This window comes from Sebastes umbrosus, chromosome 15 (genome assembly GCF_015220745.1).
Source record: "Sebastes umbrosus isolate fSebUmb1 chromosome 15, fSebUmb1.pri, whole genome shotgun sequence".
Lineage (NCBI taxonomy): Eukaryota > Metazoa > Chordata > Actinopteri > Perciformes > Sebastidae > Sebastes > Sebastes umbrosus.
The window spans coordinates 7232638-7241228 of record NC_051283.1 but is presented as its reverse complement, the minus strand read 5'-3'; the positions used below and the strand labels follow the sequence as shown (position 1 = coordinate 7241228).

Below are 8591 nucleotides of genomic sequence, written 5' to 3'. Positions count from 1 at the left end.
GTCTTGGTGCTTAGCAAGCTAAGCTAACTGTCTCCTGTTGGTTACGGTGACCAGATGTCCCAGTTTGTACGGGATCGTCCCGGTTTCAAGCGAGGTGTCCGAGTCCTGACAGATATCTGTAAAACACTTCTGTTGTTTTCACCACAATTCAAATAATAATAATAACTTATTTGTTTTCAAAGCATAGATGTTTATCATGTTATGTCCCACTCATTAACCCAATATAAAACCTTAGTCCGTATGTGTGTCAATCAATCAATGTGCGCTTGTGGCTCTTTCTAACCTGTCGTTACGCGAATGGTCAGCTGTCATGCCGAGGAGTAAAGAAGGTCTTTTCTAAAGAGCTCCAGGAGGTGTTCTCCTTCCTTCATAAAGTACCTGATTATGAAAATGCTACGTCCTGCACACACTGCAAAACTATAGGCTACATTTCAGGTCGCGAACGGTGGAAATGCTGATATAAAGATAATATTAAGACGGCCAGATAGCGATATACAATAACTGGCAGAGAATGTGTCATAGTCTGCCATATAAATACCTTGTGTTCAGTTTTAAAAGGTATCTGACAATCAATAAATATCGTCTGCTGAGACGCTGTACGTTGTCCATGGTACGCTTAAAGCTGATAGTGGCTAGAAGGGAGCCCGCAAACTGGGGAAACTCTCGTGAGATGGTTAAGGTAAGGCATTGACCTCCAATAGTTAAAGTTAGGATTGGTCGTTGGGCAGCGAGTCTCGCGAGTTTTTGCAGATCTCAGATCAGATTTTGAAGGTTTGCGAACTCCCTTCTAGACACAACCAGTTTGTTAGTTTAAGAGCGCTTGCCTTTTCTAGGCATGGTCACTGGTAACCCCGCTTGGATGTGAGTTTCAAAAGGTCAACGTGAAAGTTTGTGCAAGTCGTATAAAAGTTTTTAACACGTTCCGGTTTTGGGGGGTTAGGAAATGATGGTCTCCCTACTGTTGGTTGTAGCTTCATATTTAGCGTACGAACATGAGAGTGGTATCGACCTTCTCATCTAAGTCTCTGTAAGAAAGTGAATAATCGGATTTCCCAAAATGTCAAATATATTGTTAGGTTATCAATATTAATTATTGTGGGTGTCAGCTAACTGTATATTTACAGAAACAAATATACCCAATACACCCAGAATTGGCTACAGTTTTTCTGCCTGCAGTCATATTCCAACTGAGTAGGAGGCAGTAGGAGAGATGTATTCATCTGACGTTCTCAGAAATGATGATACTAAACATTTAGGTAAGATTTGAAGGACAAATTATAAGTTAAGAAACTAGAATCAGTCAAACAGGTTACATAATAATGCACTATTAAAGCTCATTAAAGCTCTAACACTGCATTGTGTTTTAGAGTATGGGATTGTGAGACGTCTATTTCTCCTTTCCTTTGAGAAGATTAGACCTGTGTACTTTTAATATTTGCTGCTAAAGACTTTTTTTTTTACTGAATCTCACAAGTCCTGTATTAATAACTCTGACTCATTGGGTCAGACCATTGCATTTTTTCCTTGTGGATCAGTCAAACATGTCCGACTTTCTGACATCTCTGCATTGCAGCAAAACACATTGACTTCCCTCCTGTCAGCCAATCAGATTCATCTCCTCCTTCTCCCGCGGCCAATGAACACGCTCCCTCCTTAAAGCTACAGAACGAGCCTCCTTTGTGCGATAATGTAATGATAAAACTACGTGTACATTATGATACGACTGTAATCGTATTTATGAATATAAACAATATGTAAATGTAAATGTACCATTAGCTTAGACCTAATTTCATATGATGACACAGCTACTGTGTGTGTGAGTGTGTGTGTGTGTGTGTGTGTGTGTGTGAGAGAGAGAGTGATAGAGTGAGTGAGTGCTTGTGGAAGCTCAGTGTGTGCTGTATGTCGGGACGCTTTTGCGAGTGTTCGCATGTGTTTTTGTATTTGTATCATTTGTGTAACAAGAGATGCCTCAGTCTAGTTTAACTTTGTAAAAAAAAAAAAAATGAGTGTCACACCGAAGCACTGAGTATTATGACCCACACACACCTACACTTGCTTTTGTGGTCCGCTGGTGTACAGTTTGTACTGTCTCGTTTCGTTTGCTGTAGCCTACTGTTGCAGTTCTACAAGTAATGCTCACATAGATGACAGAGTTTGGCGGGGGGAAGCCTGAGGCGAGAGGAGAGGGGTGATAAAAAACAAATAACTGTCCTGTGTGACAGTGTCACCCAGTGGATGGAGGTATAATGTCACACCTCAACTACAGCTCCCCTTTGTTTAGAATGTAACGCCTCAAGATCAAATCTGACTATGATGCAAACAACTTGATTAGTCCTTGTTCAGTCTCACAGTCTTGTGTTCAGACATCTTAAAGTGGAGTGAGATAAACTCACCTTTATTTCAAGGTATATTTGATTGGATTTTTTAAAATATAGACCAAACAAATTGATGAAGAGGCTGAGCCTCATCTCTTATATGAAATGAAATTAAGCAAAAAACAGGAAGTAAAAATACAAAAGCCTCACTTACAACAAAGTTTTATGTAGGTTTTCTTGTGTTAAGGCTGCATTAACACCAGATCAGGCGTTACGGGGTTTGCGGCCAATTTGGCGGCAATGTCGGAGAGTCACTTAAATGGCCCATTAATTAACATCTTTTGTTCCCTCATGGCTGGGTTGTACAATTCTGGATCGCCAGTAACGTGATTGGCCACCGCAGCATGACGTCTGTTTGCGTTGCTCCAAAAGTTTATTCTGTGTCTACTATTCTGCTGCAGGCCGCTGCGTTTTTATTTTCGGCGTCCCCTGCAGCGTCGCATCGGCACCCGTTACACAGATTAAAATGAACGAGATAACCGCACCACCTGATCTGGTGTGAATCCGGCGTTATAGGCTACATTCACACCAGATCAGGTGGTGCGGTTATCAGCAGCACGCGAAGTGCGGCGCGATGCCATGTAAAAGCTGCAGTGAGCTGTGACCATTTGATTCTGCAGCGAAGTGCGGCCAAACTAAAAGTTGGGAAAAGTTAACTTCTGGTGGCGAAAAGAGAGGACACACAGCCAATCAGTAAACAGATCCTGTGAGTCCTGTGACGTTGACCTGTGTGTTACAAAGAATTTCTTCCAGCCTGAAACATGTGAGCACACCTCTCGGCCGCAGAGAAATGGAATTACTGCAGTGAGTCGCCGCTGCCTTGTGCGAATTCGGCATAAGAGCAGTTTGACAGATCCATCCATCCATTATCTGTAACCACCTATCCCGTTCAGGGTCGCGGGGGGCGGGGGGGGGGGGGGTTTTAAGTCTTTAAGTCTACAGATAAGGGCTTTAATGAAATTGTCATTTTGTTTAAGTGAGATTATCTCACTCCACTGGCAGATTTATTTGCACCTATTTTAAGACAAAAACAAAGACACAAGATTAAGGTCGACACAACCAGAATGAAGGTCTTGAAGGATAGTCGCCCATACAGCCCTGTGTGGTTTGTCGCCTCTTGTTTTGACTCACTATATTACCGTCACAGGCTCGGTTAATCATCCTATTTTACGTCGAGCGGTATGCAGTAAAACAGTTTGATTAGAACAGATTGGCTCACAAAGTGGCTTCACAATGTGTTGATCTCCGCTCTCCTCCCGCTGATTAGATTCTGTCCATCCTAATTAGAGCCGGCTCACAGCGAGAGAGACGCACTTTGACTTTCCTCCCCCACGATTGCAGACACAGATTATTTTTTGTTTGGTTGTTTTGATTGCTCTCTCATCTGATGCTTTTCATGCAGTGTCCAATTCAAAAAGTACTTAAGACAAAATTCAATATTTACTCTGTGGATCTTTATGTGCCAAAGATGGGATTGTGTGAGGAGAACTGAAATGTGATTGCTGTGGTTGTATCAGGTGGAGTTAAACATCAAGTGATGCTGTATTGATCACATGTGACGCAGTTCATCAGAAAGCCGTGGACGGACTCACTGAGCCGTGTGACATGATGAACACGAACACGGATATTCTGCTTTTATTTTGACATGGGGGATCATTTGTGCTCGGTTGTGCAATATAAATCTACATTTCTCTATGATGTTCATGTAAAATGTCTATTTGTCCCATCTGATGATTTTGTTTTCTTTTTGTTTTCGATATTGTTAGGCTCCTAGAACAAAGACAATGTAATTATTTTTGTTACATAGAATAAAACACATGGATGTCCAGAGTTGTTGTTGTCGTCTTGCCTTGACCCATGTGTTGTGTTTTCTTCTGATCGCGTCTCTTCAAACATTTAAAACACACAACAACAGTGAGCCAAGAGTATGAGTCACCATCCAGCAGTGATGTCACACTGCTGCAGTGATGTCACCATGAATGCTGTTCTCATGGTAACCATGCTGAGGCCACAAGGCAGGGAGACGAGCACAATAAACACACTCTCACGCCTGCATTACTACACATATTTAGACAAACACACACACACACACAGAGAGTCATGATTTACAGAGGAAATTAATGAGTGCGGAAATTAATTTGGCCTCTGGTATCTCATTTACTCAGCTGGGCAGAAATGGAGAAATAATTGAACAGAATGAAGTGACTCATGGTGATTAAGCTTTGACTTTATGAGTCAATATGGACATTTACTACCCATGAGAGACGGAGGCTTTTTATTATGAAATATCAGACGCATTTCCTGTTTTTCAAATGCTTAGTTAATGGAATAGTCCACTCAATCTAAACTTGCGTTTTAATTGGTGACAAAAGTCTAATAGGAGACACTGAATACTCACTTCCATATAATAAAAGCATAATTTGGTTATAAAGATTATGACAATGATTGTGTCTTTGCTTTTTGGTTTCAGTTAACTCCTCTGTTTAAATTGTGATGGCTAAACCATTGTTTTCCATTGCCCCTTCTCCATCCATCCATCCATCACGGATCAATATAAATCTATTCTGAGCCTCTCTGTATCAGGCTTCAGCTCAGTGGAAAACCAAACATCACAAATGCGCACACAGAGGCAGAGCAGCAGCAGAGAAACAGTGAATCACACACTGCAGCAGTAGAGGTCATGCTGGAGAGGCGCAGCTTGCAGAGCGGCCACAGGGTGGAGCTGTAAGCTCATACACACTCAACTTTACTGCCCCAGCATCCTAACACTGACAGGTACAATTTAGCAGTACTTTGCTTGAGTTTTTTTTACATTTCATTCTACTTTATACTTCACTGTTCAAAAGGCAAATATTGCACTTTTTACTCCACTTCATTTATCAGACAGATTTAGTTACTTTGCATATTTTCTTAAAGGTTCCATATTGTAAAAAGTGAGATTTCCATACCTTTTATATTATAAAGCAGGTTTAAGTGCTATATAAATACTGTGAAAGTATCAAAACACTCTATCCATGGAGAAACACACACAGCCCGTATTCAGAAACTGTGCGTTTGAAACAAGCCATTTCCATTTGTGATGTCACAAATCTACAATATTTAGATTATTTCACAGTTTTAAATGTAAACATACAAAATTTTTCCCAGTTTATTTCCTGTTGCAGTGTATGTGAATGACATCAGCTGACAGGATGTAAACATGGACCCAGACTGTTTCCTAGCAACGCAGTACCATTGCAATTCCGTTGCAATGTGCTAAAACGGAGTGTTTCAGACAGAGCATGAATACAGGTATATTCAGGCAGACAGTATGAGAAAAATAATGTGTTTTTTGAACAATAAAGCATGTAAACATGTTCTAGTAGAATCCCAAAATACAAACATGAACCTGAAAATGAGCATGATATGTCCCCTTTAAAGCCTCTGAACACCCACTGATGACAACACTGGCTGATTAGGACTGTGTTGGCGTGGTGTGGCCATCTCCTGTTAGCTTTGTTAAACCTGTTAGGGCGGGACAAATCACACATTTATCATTCTTATTGGTCGATGAAGATTTGTGACCTAATAAATTCCCATCAAAGCTCTGACCCATCTTCAACCTGGGCAGAGGTCTAATCAGCCAGAATAACTGAAAACACCTGTGTGGGTGTACAGAGGCTTTAATAGGCCTACAACATATAATCATCTAATAAATTATTATACATTACTATTATTATAGGTTAAAGGGACAGTTTGATTGTTTTGAAGTGGGGTTGTATGAGGTACTTATCCATAGTCAGTGTATTACCTGCAGTAGATGATGGACGGCGTGCCCCCAGTTTGGAGAAATAAACAGGAGCACTGGCACCGGAGCAAAGCAATATGGTGCTGTGGAAGGGGACGGCAAAAAAACATATAAACTGGAAAAACAAAGTTCGGAAACTTGTGTTTGGTCGATTATTTCTCTGTTGTTACAATGCTAATTGGCATTGTATTTTACATGGTTGGAAAGCCTGTTTATTTACCTTCGCAATGAAGTCCAACTTGTAAGGATCATGCATTTGTGGGATGAGCAGCACAGCTGATTATGTGGGGAGCGCCCAGGAAAGATTTGCCAAAATGCTCTGTCAATGGTAAACAGTGTATTCTCCTGTTGGTATTGACTCTTGTTTTGAGTTGTTTGGTGGATTGGATGATTGAACTCTCTATCAGTAACAAGGAACCAACAAGACATATTGGCAATTTTACACTTTATTCATTTACTACACCGTCAGGAGCCTCAGTAGCGGTGGAAGATCCATACGCAGCCACAACAGCCTGGCACCTCCTCCTCATGCTGGTCACCAACCTGGTCACACGTTGCTGTGGGATGGCGTTCCATTCCTCAACCAGGATTCGTTGCAGGTCAGCCAACGTGGGTGTGTATGTCACTCTAACACGTACAAGCTGATCCTACAAGTGTTGAATTGGGTTGAGGTGTGGACTCTTGGCAGGCCGTTCCATTCTCTCTACTCCCACATTGTGGAGGTAGTCTGTGATAACCCTGGCTCTGTGGGGGCGAGCGTTGTTTCTTGGAGGATGAAGTTAGGTCCCAGATTGTGGCGATATGGGATCGCCACTGACTGCAGAATCTCATCCCGATATCTCACTGCATTGAGATGGCCTTCAATGGTGACAAGCCTTGTTTTGCCAGTGAGGGAGATGCCGCCCCACACCATGACACTGCCCCCACCAAAAGCTGTTACTCCATCGATGCAACAATCAGCATAGCTTTCTCCGCGTCATCTCCATACTTTGACCCTGCCATCCAACTTTCGCAGACAGAACCTGGACTCATCACTGAACATGACATTCCCCCACATGTTCAGGTTCCATTTTCTGTGTTGTCGACACCAGCGCAAACGGGCCTGACGGTGAAGGGCAGTCATTGCAGGCTTCCTGGTAACCTCATGACAATACACCATTGGCAGAGCATTTTGGCAAATTTTTCTTGGGCGCGACCCACATAATCAGCTGTGCTGCTCATCCCACAAATGCATGATCCTTACAAGTTGGACATCATTGCGAAGGTAAATAAACAGGCTTTCCAACGATGTAAAATACAATGCCATTTAGCATTGTAACAACAGAGAAATAATCCACCAAACACAAGTTTCCGAACTTTGTTTTTCCAGTATATTTTAGCCGCCTAAAAGAAAGGCCCACCCTAAAAAAATCGATATCAGTTTAAGTGTACACTCTATAGAATATTATCACCACTTCATCTTGCCAACACACAGCCCTTTCCTTCTCCTTTCTGACGGGGGACCTGATCTGTAAGTAAAAGTTTCAGCAGCTCAGTCCGTAAGCACCTGGCTTGGGAACTGGAGGGTCGCTGGTTTAAGTTTTTTTAGGTGAGCCTTTCTTTTAGGTGGCTAAAATATGTCGTTCCCGTCCAAAGCAGTACATTGCTTTGCTCCGGTGCTGGTACTCCTGTCTGTTTCTCCAAACTTGAGGCGCACTATCCGTCATCTAATGTAGGTAATACACTGACTTTGGATAAGTACCTCATACAACCCCACTTCAAAACACCTGAATTATCCCTTTAAGCTACCCAGCAATATAAGAAGTGATGAAAATGATATTATTAATCTAAAATTGGTCCTTCTGCAAAATTAGTATTTTTACTTTTTTGTTCATTTTCTTTGTATATTTTGTTGCTGTTATTTTTGTACTTTAATTGAGTAAGATACTGGTTACCACTACTAATAATAATACAAATGATTCTACTGATATTATGTTTACTACTACCAGTAGTAGTATTACTAGTAGTGATACTGCAGAGCAGTTTTATTATCAAAGGCAGATTTCCTATTGTTGTTCTTTGGTGGCCTTTGTCTGCATGTGTGGTTTTAGCTCTGCAAAGACAGAACAAACTCATAAATCCAAACATCAACAGACATTGTGCCATAATGAGGTAAATCGAAGCATGAAAGAAGTAAATTAACTCTGTCTGAGGTCAAAGAAGGAGAACAAAAGGAGGAAGGCAGCATAATATCCTGTATAGCCTCTCATTAAGTGGAAGTGAATGCACCTGTAGGGGGCGGGTCCTCTCCAGGCAGGAGCCTTGAAGTGACAGATCAGAGTCCAAAATGTGATGCAAAGATGACAAGTGCAATTTAGAAATTAATCTGGAGATACATCACAGGCAAAAACAGAGTTTTTTTCATGCACTTGTCAATTTTGAGATGC

The 8591-nt window shown here is 41.5% G+C and overlaps 1 long non-coding RNA gene across 1 annotated transcript; it reads right to left on the bottom strand.

The window, feature by feature from the left end:
* Window positions 1-2430: 2430 nt before the first annotated feature.
* On the bottom strand, window positions 2431-3431 carry LOC119503589. Its single transcript, XR_005210348.1, has 2 exons — window positions 2728-3431; window positions 2431-2523 (listed from the first exon to the last, which is right to left on the bottom strand). It is a non-coding gene; the product is annotated as an uncharacterized LOC119503589 (long non-coding RNA).
* Between the last annotated feature and the right edge of the window lie 5160 nt (window positions 3432-8591).